The sequence below is a fragment of the Hemiscyllium ocellatum genome, chromosome 3, assembly GCF_020745735.1.
Source record: "Hemiscyllium ocellatum isolate sHemOce1 chromosome 3, sHemOce1.pat.X.cur, whole genome shotgun sequence".
In the NCBI taxonomy this organism is placed as follows: domain Eukaryota; kingdom Metazoa; phylum Chordata; class Chondrichthyes; order Orectolobiformes; family Hemiscylliidae; genus Hemiscyllium; species Hemiscyllium ocellatum.
In genome coordinates, this window is record NC_083403.1 from 102,658,140 (window position 1) to 102,674,859 (window position 16,720).

Here is a 16,720-nt window from a genome sequence, read left to right on the forward strand (position 1 = left end):
TTGCAAGCGTAGAATAAACGATACTACTGCTTCAGATCTTGTCTCGGACTGAAATTATTGAAGTGAGTGGGTTCTATTTCCCACAATTTGGGGCCATACAGGATATTCTTCCATCGCCGGGGGGAGTGGCTGGTCCCAGACACTGGGAAGACACATTCCGTTCCCGATTGAGGAGCGGTCCCGTATCCCGGTTTGGTCTGCTCCCTTGGGCGACTAGTACGAATCCCACAAGAGAGATATCTGAATCAGACAGTGAAAGGAGGGCAATAGAAAATACGGCAAAAATGGGCCAGGCAACTCTGTGCACAGACCAAGGTAAGAAAATTGACTTTTAAGTACTGCCTTGGTGGCTGGGATTGAGTTTAGTAGTTAATAAGGGATTAACAAAGAAACTCAATATGGGCTGCGCCAAGGGTAAGGAAAAAGCCTCTGGGATAAAAAAGGAAATGGAAATGGAGGCAGCATCCCTGACAACATACCTCCAGAATGTCCTTTGGGAGGGATGTTCCCCTAAGTTTGATTGGGGTTACAGTCCCCTGACTTTGATTGGGATTTGACTTAGAATTGCCTTGGTGACTGGGAGTGTGATAACTGTCAAATTAAGGGACTGGCAGTTGACCACAATGGGAGGCAAAGGAAGCAAAAATGAGGCGCCTGGGATAAAGGGTAAAGAAGTCCCAGAAGACATCCCTCCAGATAGTCCACAGTTGGGACGGATGTTGAAAAATTGGAAAAATAATACTTGTATAAGGGGAAAAGATAGGAAAACGATGATTAAATATTGTTGCTTTATATGGACTAAGGAATCCATTCTTCGTCCTGCCGTCTTATGGCCAAAGTATATGTCAATGGAAAACAGCCTTTCAGTCAGGAGGAATCAGATTATGCTTCATGTCGGAAGGGCTAGTAGCTGAAGGGCTGCTGAGAGTACACTTTGTAACTAAATCATGGCCAGACATCCAGAAAGATATTCACAAGATAGAGGAGTAAAGCGAGAAGCCTCTAGAGTTGTTGTTGTGGAAAGTTCAAAGTGTCTGTGAGATACTGTGTGTGTGTGAGAGAGAGAGAGAGAGAGAGAAAAGAGCTGTACAGCTGGTAGAAAGTTTAACCCTTTGTGATTTGGTTTGAATGCACATTTATTTGTTGGTGATTGAGTGTTTGTGCTTTGTTCCTAGGAGCTTGAGATCCAGGACTGATTTGAATCTGATTTCTATTATGGACATTTAATATGATTTCTTTTAAGGGTAAGGATTTTACAGTGATTATGAAATAAAATGTTAACTCCTGTTCTTTTTACAGGTCATGACTACCTTACTATCACTTTCTAACTAATCTCTTTTATCCTTCCATAAAAGCGATTTATGGAGGACAGTTGAAGTTTCAGTTCAACATTAGGTTGTAATATTTTTAAAAATCCTATGGTTAATATCTGTGACCTTGGATTCAGCCATTATTCATGCATTAGACATCTTTTAACTTGAATAGACAAATCCTTTTAAGACCGCTCCGGTTATTTCACAACCTATAGCATTGTAATTGAGCAATGACTGGTCAGGACTACTAAAGAAAACTAATTTTGATTTAAATTAAGGGACTAAAACTGGGTAATTATAGTGGATTTCAAAGTTGGGAACTGTATGCATTTTACATCTTAAATATTAAATCCTGAATAAATGAATTTATAATATATAAATATATTTATAAGTAAGGTTCCAAAATGTATAGTTAGGAACAGGCTTTAAAGTTAGACAAGCATAAATTGATGAATTGGTATTTGATGTTATAGGGAGCAAGAAATATTGCAATATTTCTTAAAAAAAAAACTCAAGGTCTAAACAACATCTGGCAATGTAATGTGAATCAAAAACAAAAGGCAAAAACACTCAATCATCAACAAACAAATGTGCATTCAAACCAAATCACAAAGGGTTAAACTTTCTACCAGCTGTACAGCTCTTTTCTCTCTCTCTCTCTCTCTCACACACACACACACACACACACACACACACACACACACACACACACACACACTTGATGAGGTAATAAAGAAAAGGATAAAACTAAAAGGAGAAGGAAACCGGAATGCCGGCAGGCAGCATGTTGAAAATAAAGGGAGGAGATGTTAAGGGTTTTGGTGGATAGGGACAAGGATCGAGGTGGAAATCCCCACAGGTGGGATGTTACTATTGTGGAAAGACAGGTCATTTTAAGCGGGAGTATCCGGATCTGAAAAAGGGAAGAGAGGGCGATATTGCTTATGAATTTTCATGAAGAATAGGGGTATCAGGGGTTCCTGCCCCAGGTACCCACCAGGAACCCTTGATAAATTTAAAGGTGGGACCTTACAAAGAGGACGTCGTTTTCCTAATTGATACGGGGGCAGCAAGGTGATCCTTAAATTTTAAGCCCACGGCAGCAGGAACGAGAGAGTTATTTGGATTATGGCAACAGTTTTGTGATGAGAGGCACAAAGAATCAGTTTTGGGCTCATGTCAAGATACTGCCACCAAATTGGGGATTGAATTAATTGCAAATGGTGCTATGAAATCTGTTGAGGTTCTTAAAAATGAATGTGCTCTAGCAAAACAATTACAGAAACAGAATGAGAAGTCACAAGTGACTGGTAAACAAACAGAACTGCGCAATTACAGTTTTACAAATGTTTTGGTCATTTGTTGCATTTCCACCCTGAATTACAGATAATGATTATTTTATTTATATAATTAATAATTAATATTTATAATAAATATATTGTATTAGCCTGAATCAATATTAATTGGCAGGATTTCTTCACACATTCTCAGTGACCTGTCATATTGATTCATGGTTAATTTAAGACATAACTGCATTAATTCATTGTTAATTAAAGAATGAAAAGCTATATTACTGGCTGGAATGTATGCAGGCAGTGGTAGCAAAAGCCTTATTGGTAGAGGAGAATCAGAAACTTACATCAGGGGAGCTACTGGGAAGTGCAAGCAATGTGTGATTTAGTCTTAAGGAAATATGGATGCAAAGGAATATATACGATAGTCAAACAGATATGTGAGGGATACATAACATGTAAAAAAAAGTAAACAAGTGTTAAGGAAACAAGTCCCGGGAGGAAGAAACCTGGGATTGAGACCCTTCCAGAGTATACAAGTAGATTATACTGAATTACCCCGAATGGACAGACTGAGGTATATGTTGGTAATAATTGATCATTTATCCGGATAGGTGGAGGCATATCCTCTGGCCACTGCCAATTCCCGAAACTAATGATTTGTTCTTAGAGAAGTATATATTGGGCTTGTCCCCCTCTTTTCTTTCCTCAGGAAACAGGGTTTATTGGCACAGCCTCTGCCCTTTGAATTCGTTGTTCATCCGATTAGTAAAATCATGGACAGAGACTAAATTGCAACCGGACTGGGATGGGCCATACCAAGCTCTTTTGACCGAAACGGCGATAAGAACGGCGGAGAAAGGTTGAACTCACTACACTCTGATCAAAGGGCCAGTAGAATCTCCAGTTGAGGAAGAAGTCTGGACAGCCGAATCAACGCAAGAACCGCTGAAACTCAGGCTAAAGAGACTTTGAGTAACTGATTATACAGTGGCGACACGAGCGCGGGATTATTTCTGTAGTATTGTATATTAAGTCTTTTAGTATGTTGGGGAGCTTAGAATTATGATGCTAGCTCTCTTAGTATTGGGATTTTGTCAAACAAGATTTTCATATGTATTATTAATGGTCCCTGAGTCTGATAATCCGCAAGTAATAGATGCCGATGCATGCAGCTTAGTAAATTGTGGGGAAGTAGATAATCAAAGACAGTACCGCAGCTCTTAAGTCCTACGTGGATGGCCTTGGGGATGGTACTTGGTATACTGGTCTCGTCACAGTACACTGGGCCCCCTTCCGACCAGCTCTCGATTGTCCCGATAAAGAGTATAACCCAATACACCTAACGATAAGAAGAAAACCATGGGCACAAAGCAATTCTGGGGGGTGGGGGTGGGGGGTCACCCATCAGGTATAATTAAATGAAACATTTGGGATAGAAATGAAAACAAACGGGAATGATTTCTAGGACTGTTGTTTTCGAATTAGCGTAAGAAAGGGAAAACAGGCAGGACTACTGGATAATGAGATACAACCTTTCACCCCTCCCGATGACCCTAAAGTAGTAACATTTATAGAGGTGAAGGACTTGAAACAGACCATCGAAATAGAAACTGGATATGGGGATGCAAATGCCTGGGTTGAATGGGTAAAGTATACTGTAAAAAGTCTGAACAAGAGCAATTGTTATGCATGTGCCTCCGGTAGACCAGTGGCTCAGATGGTCCCCTTTCCGCTCGTGTGGAAGCGAGACAGGAAGGGCATGAAATGTATGATAGCTCTGTATCAGGATAAGACTGCATGGAATGATAGGAACTGTACCTCCCTATCTCTGATGTTCCCTCTCTTGGAGAAGAAAGATTTAAAAGACCCCCCATGTTTTCAGCCGCAGTCGGAAATCACATGTCGTGTGTGCAGAGACGAGGTACAAATCGGTCTAGAGATTTGGGAGAGCTGAAATTATGTACAGAGATTAAGAATGTCACCGAAATGGACAAGGGCGGGAACTACTCAGCACTAAAGGTTCCCTGAGTGGATCTGTGGTGGTACTGTGGAGGCAAAATATTGAGATCCACCCTATCTCCAGATTGGAGAGAGATATGTGCAATTGTACAATTGGCAATTCCATTTTCCCTGGCATTTGAGAAGGAAAAGATAGTAGGGAAAAAGGGAAGGAATGAGAAATCAATGTTAGACACTTCTTTCCATGACAGAATTTATCTCGATTCTATAGGAGGCCCTAGGTCAGGTACCTGATGAGTTCAAGGCTCGCAACCAGATTGCAGCAGGCTTTAAGTCAGCTCTCTTTTGGTGGGTAGCAGTTAATAAAAATGTAGATTAGATAAATTACCTTTTCCATAATCAACAGCAATTTATAAATTATACAAGAGATGTGGTTAAAGGAATATCAGAACAGCTTGATGCGACAAGTAGGATGTCATGGGAAAACAGAATGACCCTTGATATGATTCTAGTGGAAAATGGAAGGGGATGGCGGTTTCCATCCTTACTTCCCTGATAGTAGTAGCCGGGGTTTTGGTAGCCATTGGTTGTTGCATCATACCCTGTATACGAGGGCTCACCAAAAGACTGATTGAGACAGCCTTAAAGAAATAAATGCCCCTAAGGAGCAATCGAAGAGAAGGGGTCTACCTGTTAAACAACAAAGGAATAAGTGACCTCGGGGAGATTTCCAAAATAAACGAAATTTCGAGAAAGATGCTTGTCAATTTGGAAGCGACTAGAAGAAAAATGCAGAAGATAATAAATGATAATTAAAGAAAAAGGGGGAAATTGTGGGATATAGGTAAAGCAGTGTTACTTTTGCAATCTTAATTGCTTATGCAAGGTAAATGAACTCACACCAGTATATAATTGTTTCGGCCAAGAGCTGAGTCAACAAGAATGAAAACTACGTGAAGGAAATATATAATTGTTTTTGTATTAGCTAAAATGTGCATACAAGAATGAAATGTGCCTACAAACAATGGTAGATGTTACAGACAAATAGATAAGGTGCTATAAACCGGGGGGGGCGGTAAATTAAGCTAGATGTACTTGTACAAAGAGTAGCTTTTTCCTGCTTCTGCAAAGACAAAAAAGTCCACAATCAAGAGGTCATAAGGCTCAGTATGGGCATAGAATGGAAGGAAATATTGCTTTAGCAAGCAAGGAAGCAGATGGCAGTGGAGAAAGATATATAACAATTGAACACAGCAGGATGTGGTGAAATGGCCAAGCAGGACATACATTTTGTCATGCACAAGGCCGGATGATGCCAGAGATAAACAGCTGGGTTTAGAGTAGTGGGAGATGTAAACAGGGGAGAAGCAATGGGAGGAGGGAAAGAGAAATGAATTGTATATAAGATATATACTTGCTAAATTCTTTGTGAATATTTTAGACACCACGCTTGCAAGCGTAGAATAAGCGATACTGCTGCTTCAGATCTTATCTCGAACTGAAATTATTGAAGTGAGTGGGTTCTATTTCCCACAGCAGTATCTGTGGAGGGAAAACAGAGTCAACCTTTTGGGTTTCATGACTCTTTTTCAGAACTGATGGTAGTTAGGAAAATGTTGGTATAGATGCTGAAAATGACATGGGGGAGAGCAAGGAGTAAGTAACAGGTGGAGATGAAGCCCAGAGCTAGAGAGTAGCAGTTGGGCAGGGAAAGAAATGCATTATGTTGAGCCGAGGATGGGGAAGAAAACCTGCTAATGGGGACTAATAGTATGTGAAAAAAACAGTCCAAGTGATGACAAGGCCAGAAAACAAAAAAAGCTGGAGATCACAGCTGGTCAGGCAGTATCCATGAAGGGAAAGCAAACTAATGTTTCGAGTCTAGACGATTGTTCATCAGAGCTAAAGTGGTGTGGAGGGGGCAGTATTTATGCAGTTGTTGGGGCTGGGGTTGGAAGGCTTGGGGAGAAAGGATGTTAATAGTTCAGATCATGTGATTGGAATGTGGGAATGGCTAAATATTGGTATATTTACTGCCAGACTAGGCCTAGTGCTTGGGGATGGCAAAAGAACTTGGAAAAAGGTGATTAGGCCTAAATTTATTGAATTCGATTTTGAATCATCAAGTGGAAAATGAGATGCTGTCCTCTCAGGTTGCACTGAGCTTGCACAAAGTTGTGACCAGCCTATCCACAAAAATGGAAATGAAGATGTTGAGGAAGGGAGAAGCCAGAGGTGGACCAGACGTAAGTTGGAATCAAAATTGATGAATTTTGTTGATTCTGGACAAGATTTGCAGGGATGGGACTGGAGGTTTTTAGTTATAGACAGAGAGACTGAATAAGCTAGGGCTTTTTTTCCCTAGAACGTTGGAGGCTGAGGGGTGACCTCATAGAGATTTATAAAATCATAAGGAGAGACTGAACAGGCTGGGGCTATTTTACCTGGAGTGTCAGAGGCGGAGGGGTGACCTTGTAGATGTTTACAAAATTATGAGGGGCATGGATAGGATAAGTAGACAAAGTCTTTTCCCTGGGATCAGGGAGTCCAGAACTAGAGGGCACAGGTTCAGGGTGAGAGGGGAAAGATATAAAAGAGACCTAAAGGGCAACTTTTTCATGCAGAGGGTGGTAAGTGAATGGAATGAGCTGCCAGAGGATGTGGTGGAGGCTGGTACAATTGCAACATTTAAGAGGCATTTGGATGGGTATATGAATAGGAAGGGTTTGGAGGGATATGGACCGGGTGCTGCCAGGCGGGACTAGATTGGGTTGGAATATCTGGTCGGCATCAACAAGTTGGACCGAAGGGTCTGTTTCCATGCTGTACATCTCTATGACTCTACTGTGGGGGAGTACAAAACTAGCACACATAGGTTTAAGGTGAGAGGGGAAAGATTTACAAAGAACTTAAGGGGTAACCTTTTTTTCATGCAGGGAGTGGTGCATGTATGGAACAAGCTTCCAAAGAAAATGGTGGAGACCTGGTACAATTATAACATTTAAAAGGCATTTGGATGGGTATATAAATAGTGTGGTGCTGGAAAAGTACAGCCAGTCAGGCAACAACATCCGAGGAGCAGGAGCATCAACATTTCGAGCATAAGCTCTTCATCCTGATGCTCAAAACTTCAACTCTCCTCCTCCTCAGATGCTGCTTGACCGGCTGTGCTGTTCCAGCACCACGCTTTTTGATTCTGATCTCCAGCATCTGCAGTCCTCACTTTCTCTTGGATATATGAATAGGAAGGCTTTAGAGGGATATGGCCCAAATGCTGGGAAATGGGACTGGGTCAGATTGGGATGCCTGGTCATCGCAGACAAGTTGGACCAAAGGGTTTGTTGCCATGCTCTATGACTCTAAAAGAATGAAGCAACACCAATGATGTCTTTGATGTAATGGAGACTGGAGAACCGATTTGTGGAACACCTACATTTTGTCCACATAAATGACTCAGAGCTTCCAGTTGCCAGCCATTTCAATACACTACCATGTTCCCTGGACAATATCTCTGTCTCGGGCTTGCTGCTGCTCCAGTGAAGCTCAGCACAAGCTGGGAGCACAGCATCTCATTTTCTGCCTGGGGACTCTGCAGCCTTCAGAATTCAATATTGATTTCAATAATTTAAGGGCCTGAGCATTTTCTTCTGCCACTCCTTTGCACTAAGCCTTCTCATCACAGGGACTGCTTTCACCAAAGCCAACCTGTTTTCACCAACTAATGGCCCCCATCAGCAGGTTTTCTTTTCCCCACCTCATCTTTATTCATTCTTTTGTCTGCTCAGCTGCAGCTCTCTCTCTCTCTGTTCTCCATCTCCACCTAATACAGAGGAACCTCGATTATCTGGCATTTGATTATCCAAGTATTGGATTATCCGGCAAGATCACAAGGTTCCGATGCTCGGCTGAACTATGTTATCCGGTATTTGATTATCTGGAATTCGATTAACCAAATGAAATACTCCTCGCCCATGAACTTCGGATAATCAAGGTTCCTCTGTATTTGAACCAACCCCTCCAACCAAACTTCAGCAAAATACAAATCTTTTTCGAGATACTATCAATTCTGAAGAAACGTCGGTGGACCTGAAACATTGATTCTGCTTTCTCCCCATAGATGCTACCAGACCTGCTGAGTTTTGCCAGCTGTTTCTGTTTTTGTATTGGTAAAGATGTTGGGAATTTTCCTGCGAGTGTTCAACATTGACATTTCATGGCATTGGCTCAAACATTGGCAAGGAAACTTTGCACTCCTTATCATAGACTGGCCCCCTCAGCTGGTGAAGCTGTACTCCTCCATGTTGAACATCATTTGTCGGATGTGCTGAGAGTGGCAAGAGTAAACATCTGGGCCGGGGACTTCAATGTCCATCACTGAGTGACTTGGCAGCACTACTAAAGACTGAGCTGGTTGAATCCTAAAGGACGTAGCTGCCAGAATAGGCCTGCAACCAGTGGTGAAAGTGCCAACAAGAGGAAAAGCCATACATGACTTCAAGTTAACTAAATGTAGGAACAAATTACTGCAGATGCTAGAATTTCTACTGAAAACAACAAATGATGGAAATCACAGCAGGTCAGACAGTATCCTTGGAGAGAGAACAGGTTAACGTTTCAAGTCTAGATATCTTCCTCAGAGCTGAAGTGAATTGTGGAGGGGACAGCATTTACATGCTTCCTCCAGTCTGGGTGACTGATTCGAGCACTTCTCATCTGTTGATGCTAAAGGTGTTTCAAGGATTTGATAGAGTGGATAGGGAGAAACTATTTCATTCGACATGGTTGAGGACTGATCAAGAGGGCATGAATTTCGGATTTAGGGCCAGGGCACTCAGGACAGGTGTCAAGAAGAATTTACAGAGTCATAGGGTCATACAGCATGGAAACAGACCATTTGGTCTAATTTATTCATACCAATCAAGTTTCCCAAACTAAACTGGTCCCATTTGCCTATGTTTGGCACTTATCCCTCTAAACCTTTACAATTCTTGTCCCTGTTTGTAAAAGGCATCTGGATGAATACATGAATCGGAAGGGTTTAGAAGGATATGGGCCAAGTGCTGACGAAAGGGACTAGAACAATGAACCTACTTACTGCTGAAAAATGCATCGGGGATACTGATGCCCCAGCAATAAAAAACACCATCCCATTTAGGAGAAAGTGAGGACTGCATTTACAGTGGAATAATTAGCAGAAAACACTAAAAAGATTCCAGATCTTGAGCCGTCAGCTGATCCATTTGTATTCCTTGAAATGATCAGACAACAAAAAGTTTTACTTAGGTTGGATGAGAAAGAGGAGGTAAAATGCATCATTATATGTCTGAGCCAGTCAGTACAATCTGTAATCCCAGCCCTGCTAAATGTAGGGGAGGGAACCCTAGCCAACATGAAAAAAGCAATTCTAATAGCAATTAGGTATAATTAAGGGGACCCTGTAGATGGGTTAAACAAGTGCAGGCAAAAGAAGGGGGAACACCTGAATGCCTTTGCCAGTCATTTACGGGTGCACTTTTCAGGAATCTACAGAGGCTTAAACAAGGGTCAGTTATCCGAAGCTGACTCAGTTAAGTGAGCTAGGTCTTTAGTTTCCCATGACACCAAAGAGAGCAGGAAGGCATTTATGAACTTTAATCCTGCACAGTCAAGCCACAATGAGACATAGGTTCTGAGGACAATGTCCCAGGTGTGGGACAAAGAATCCCATGAACTAGAGTAAAATAGACTAGGAGAAAGTGAGGACTGCAGATGCTGGAGATCAGAGCTGAAAAATGTGTTGCTGGAAAAGCACAGCAGGTCAGGCAGCATCCAAAGAGCAGGAGAATCGACGTTTTGGGCATGAGCCCTTTACGTTATACTCGAGAATGTAGAGCTTATGCACTTGTATCGACAGGGACCACCGAATGTAATGGGACCAAGGGGTCACCAACTCCTGTTAGAAGGCCCAATTCTGCAGGACCTGGTCCATGCTGTGGACACTAGCCAACTTACAACCCCCCACCGACTTTTAATTGAATTAATGAAGACTGTCTAACAGATTGGAACAACTTGCTAGTCACTGACAGCACAGACGTGTTACACATCCCCAACAGAACTCCTCAATAACTTCTTGATTGACAAAGAAATTGAAAGACTCCAAGTCTTGATAAGTCAAATGGTGTATCTACAACAAAAGTAAGTGACAATACTGAAAGATTATTTTGTCCATAGCAAAACAAACTGAGCCAGACCATTGAATGGTAACATCCAACATTCAGGACATCACCACTAGAGGGAATGGCAGGACACTGACATGGGAACAATACAATACAATGTTGCCAAGCTCCTGTAGACTGAGGATTCACAGCAGATTGATGAGTACTTACATAAACGGACGCACTAATTCATTAATCCAGGTGATGAAACAGCTCCTGACAGCCACCCAAAATGAAGTGCAACTGTTTCTGGTGGTCCAAACTCACATGCATTTCACACGTTTCTGTAGTCCCAGTGGGACCAACTCTTATTCCTGTATGCACTGATGGGATTAACCAAGTTACGATTCTTTGGTTTTCCTAATGTTGTTCACTAGACATAATCTCCATGTGAGATTCTGCCTATGGTCGGGCAGCACGGTGGGGCGGCACGGTGGCACAGTGGTTAGCACTGCTGCCTCACAGCGCCTGTAGACCCGGGTTCAGTTCCCGACTCAGGCGACTGACTGTGTGGAGTTTGCACGTTCTCCCCGTGTCTGCGTGGGTTTCCTCCGGGTGCTCCGGTTTCCTCCCACAGTCACAAAGATGTGCGGTAAGGGGTAAATGTAGGGGTATGGGTAGTGTTAGGTAAGGGGTAAATGTAGGGGTATGGGTGGGTTGCGCTTCGGCGGGTCGGTGTGGACTTGTTGGGCCGAAGGGCCTGTTTCCACACTGTAAGTCTAATCTAAGTCTAATCTAATCTAGTCACAACAACCATCTCATCTTCGTCTTCATATTTCCTTCGTAGGTCACAACAACCACTTCATCTTCACATTTGATTCACATTGGCCATAATGACGGCCTCATTTCAGTCTTTTCTGAGTACTCCACAGTCAGGCCATTTAAAATTACAAACTCCTACACTAAAAATAGACAGAACCTACCAGGCTTCTAAACCCGAATTGACATTCCATATGGGATTTCTATTCCTCTTTTAAAAAGCACGTGGAAGTGGGTTAGGGCATATGCATTATACCATGCATTACACCTGTCCTAAACTATTCAGATGTTAGACAAGGATAACAACAGAAACAGGAGAAACTGCAGATGCTGGAGAGTCAGAGTTGAAAAGTGTGGCACTAGAAAAGCACAGCAAGTCAGGTAACATCCGAGGAACAGAAGAGTTGACATTTTGGGCATAAGTCCTTAATCAGGAATGTAGTGGGGAGAAGGGAGCTGAGAGATAAATAGAAGGGTGGGGTTGGGGAAAGTTAGCTGGGAAGGTGATAGGTACTTGTAGTTGATTGTGATAGGTAGGTGGGGAGGGTGGAGTGGATAGGTGGGAAGGAAGATGGACAGGCAGGACAGGTCAAAAGGATGGTGCCAAGTTGGAGGGTTGGATCTGGGATGAGCTTGGGGGAGGGGAGATCTGGAAACTAGTGAAGTTGAAATTGATGCCATGTGGTTTGAAGAGTCCCAAGGCAGAAGATGAGGCATTCTTCCTCTAGTCATCGTGTAGCTTGGTCTCCCCTGAGGACAACTATGACCGTGTGGAACATAATCAAGGTCTGCTTCATCAGGATCATCATCATCACTGGGAACAACACACAAGAAACACCAAACAGACCAGGATATATGTACCAAGGATACTTATGGTTTGGCCCACCAGACGCAGGCGAAAGTGAGGATGGTGTATTAAGGGTACACCTCAATAAAAGTATAATGTTCAGATGTAACAACTAGTGGGCAGTACATAGGAAAACAAATGGGACCTCTGATGATTGCTACCTGAGCATAGACATCATGGATGATTGGTGGGGATTCTCAAACAATGGGTGAACTGAGATAGGATGCTAAGCAAGCGGACCAGAAAAGGGATTGGAACTCGGGCAGCAGGGCCCCAGGAAACTCATAGAAGGTAAGTTGGTTTTGTCTCAATTGGTCACAGCCCACAGAACCTTTACCAAGGTAGTACAGCAGGCCAACGATGCCAAAGAATGAATTTTAAAAAGTTAAAGTTACAACTTGGTGGGAGGATCTCTGGGACGGGGATTTCCAACAAAATTGGACGACAAGTGCAGTGAGGCCCATCTTGACATCAAGATCAACATTCCTGGGTCTGTCTTGTGTCATATCTGTCTATGTTGTTAATTCTGGTTACCCTGGTATACCTCACCATCCTCACTGTAAAATTTGCCCAGTGGAAAAGAGAACTATTTCACAAGCTTATTAAATACTGTAGCAACATTATAAATAGTTGTATAGCCGAGTAAATATACATTTATCATGCTGTTTGTATAAAATGTTCCATTTAATTGTTTTATAAATGTTCTCCAGATTATTGTTTCATTTGTACTTAGAATGTGTGATTTTTTTATTAGATATTTTTGTATTTGTTTGTTTTCTCCAATGTCTTATTTATTTTAATCTTCCATGTTTGTTTGGTTAGCCGTTAACTCCAAATTATGATATTCCATTTAGAAATAGTTTCATGATGTTTGCTTAGTCTTAGTTAAGTGTGATTTTTCCATTTGCTATCTGTAAAGGTTTAGCTGTTTAATATATATTAAGTGTATGTTAGCTCCATGCCATCAACAACCCATCATCCACATTCAGCACTTTTCCCTGCCGCTGCATGAGGTATAAAACCTGCAACCACACCTACCCCCTCACCTCTGTCCAAGGTCTCAAAGGATCTTTTCACATCTGGCAGACATTTTCCTGCACATCCACACACTTCATCCACAATGTCTGTTGTTCTCGATGCAGTCTCCTCCACATAGGGTAGACAGGACCCCAACTCGCACAGTATTTCAGGGAACATCTATGGGACACACATGCCAAACAATCCTATCACCATGCGGCTGACCACTTCAACTCCCCCTCCCATTCCCATAAGGGCATGCAAGTCCTGGGCCTCCTCCACTGCCAAATCAAAGCAACCCAGCAACTAGAGGAAGAATGCCTCATCTTCCGCCTAGGGACCCAACAACCACATGGCATCAACATCAACTTCACTAGTTTCCAAATGTCCCCTCCCGCCATCTCATACCAGATCCAACCTTCCAACTCAGCACTGCCCTCTTGACTTGACCTACCTGTCCATCTTCCTTCCCACTTAGCCACTCTACCCTCCCCACTGACCTATCACAATTATCCCCCACCTGCATTCACCTATCACCTTCCCACCTATCTTCTCACCATCCCTACCTCCACTCTCCTATTTATCCCTCAACCCCCTTTCCTCTTCACAATTGTGATGAAGGGCTTACGCCTGAAAAGTCAACTCTCCTGCTTCTCAGATGCTGCCTCATCTGCACCACCCTTTTGAACTCTGACTTCTCCAGCATCTGCTGTCCTCACTTCCTCCTCAGTGTATATTGTGTTTTGCTTGAGCCTGGATGATCATGTAGTCACTGCATGGAATTTGGTCTGGGATCATGTAATCCATTTTGCTTCGCATTCAGGATTAAGAGATGGGACTGTGGCTAGGCAGGCTGCTCAAAATGATGTGTTTGTGAAAAATGGACAATAAGTGAGGCATGCTGGGAAATTGAAACAAGTCTTGACCAAAAGTGACTGTGCTCAAAGACTCTGGAATAAACACACTGCAGAACCAAGAAAGGCTACAGCTACAGATATGATGTGGAGGTGACGGTGTTGGACTGGGGTGGACAAACATAAAAATCACACAACACCAGGTTATAGTCCAACAGTTTATTTGGAAGTAAAAGCTTTCAGAGCACAGCTCCTTTGTCAGGTAGCTAGTGGAGCAGGATCATAGGAGACAGAATTTACAGCTGAGACAAACAGTATGCAATTGATCCAGCAGCTACAGACAATACAATATGCAGTTGAATTAGAATTAAATAGAATTGACCTGAATGCCATCCCTAGGACAATTGGAAACATCAAGTTGTTTACCAGACATGGGCGCCTCACACCCTTATTTGGAGAGAGCTACCTGACCTATGTGCACCCAGCACTCCAAGAATAGATGCTCTAGGACCACCCTGCCATTGACATGTCAATACCTGGTTGGCTCTGATCGATCAGAATAATTGAGCTCTGTTGGACCTATTGGTGGACATCAAAGACCCTCCCAAAAGGATGTGAAGACTTCTAAGCATACGAATTGCCATAACACCACCGTGAGGAGCAGTAACAAGACCAACCACCAAGAAGAGAAGATCCCCTGGGACCACCAGGTGAAGAAGACCAGACAATCATCATCTCATGGATCAAGGCCAAGATCTAGTGTGGTGATATACTATCATCCAGAGTTAAGTTAAAGCACAAGATCGTTGATTACATTCATAGTGTAAATTGTTAGTTTGTCATGTATTTGTTATTATAATACTAGTTGTATTAAATAAATAAATATTATCACTTATTACTATTAAGAGTTGACTTGCAGTTTCTATGCTAGATATAAAAGTTAAAACACACTGTGTGACAGGTGCAACATAACAATATAAGGAGAATGCAGACCGATATAGATAAGTTGAGTAAATGGGCAAAAATCTGGTACATGGAGTATAACATGGGAAAATGTGAAGTTGTTCTCTTTGGCAGAAAGAATTTTTAAAAATTGTATAATATAAATGGAGAATAACTACAGAATGACTTTAAGGTTATGGTGCATCACTCACAAAACATTACTATGCAATCACTGCAATTAGGATTAGGAAAGTGAATGGAATGCTATTCTTTATTATGAGAAGAATTGATAAAAAAAAGATGTTGTACTGCAGTTATATAATGTATTGGTGCGATCACATCTCGAATACTATGTGTAGTTCAAGCCTCCTTATTTGTGCAAGGTCATATTTCATTAGAGGTGGCTGAAAGAAGATTTTCTAGAGTGATTCCTGAAATGAGCAGGTTGTTTTGTGAGGAAAGACTACACAGACTGGGCTTGTTTCCACCGGAGCTTAGAGGAATGAGGTTTGATTTGAGTGGTGTGTAAACTCCTGAACTGTTTTGACAAGACGAACATGGAAAAGGTGTTTCATCATGTGATTTATTCCAGAACAAGGGGCAGTGTTTTAAAGTTAGGGATTGTCATTTTATGACAGAGAGGAGGAGTTGTTGTTTCTTTCAAGGGGTTGTTTACCTTTGGAATTCTGTCTCAGAAGATGTCGAGGCAGGGTCATTAAATATTTTTAAGAAGATAGATTCTTGTTGGCAGGGAATCAAAGTTTATTGATTGCTGAGAACATGGACTTCAAAACATGAACAAATCAACCATGATCTTATTAGATAGTAAAACAGGTTGAAGGGACCACTTAGTTCACACATTAAAAAGTTGAGTGGTGACAAAAAAAAAGGATTTTGGCCAAATTATTTATTTTCTATGCCATATAGTTTATGCAACTAACATCTCACTTTGTTCCTATTTATTTTACATAATTTACCCATACTTCTTCCTCAATATCCATTCCACTGGTCGACAGTATAATCCCAATGAGTGACAGTTCTTTCTTTATTACTGAACTCTAACCAATTCAATTCAGTCAATGCTTTTAATCTTTCCTATGACCCAGTCCCCTCAATGGAATCTTTGATTAATATTGCTCTCACTTTTCTCCCCTTTCTATCCACCTCTATTCTTCCAGAACATTTTCTAACCAGGATTACAGTACTCATCTAATGGTTCTGCCCTAATCCAAGGTATGCCTCTGTTAACCTTTTCTATCATAACACACTTCTGCGACAATTTTCATCTCGAGCTCATTTATTGCATTTACAAGTTTTTGCATTCATGTCCATTTCACTGAAACCTTAGTTCCCTGTCAGCAAAATATTGCAGTTCACTCACTCCTGTTCTGATCACCTCTTTCAGTTTACCTATACTCCACGTTCCTTCCCCTGTTCTGCTTTTGTAACTAGCTTTCTTTCATTTTGCTCTGCCTTTTTCCACATCTTTCATGGTTTTCTCAGTGAGGACATTCATTCTTACCATGTTCAGGTAAAGACC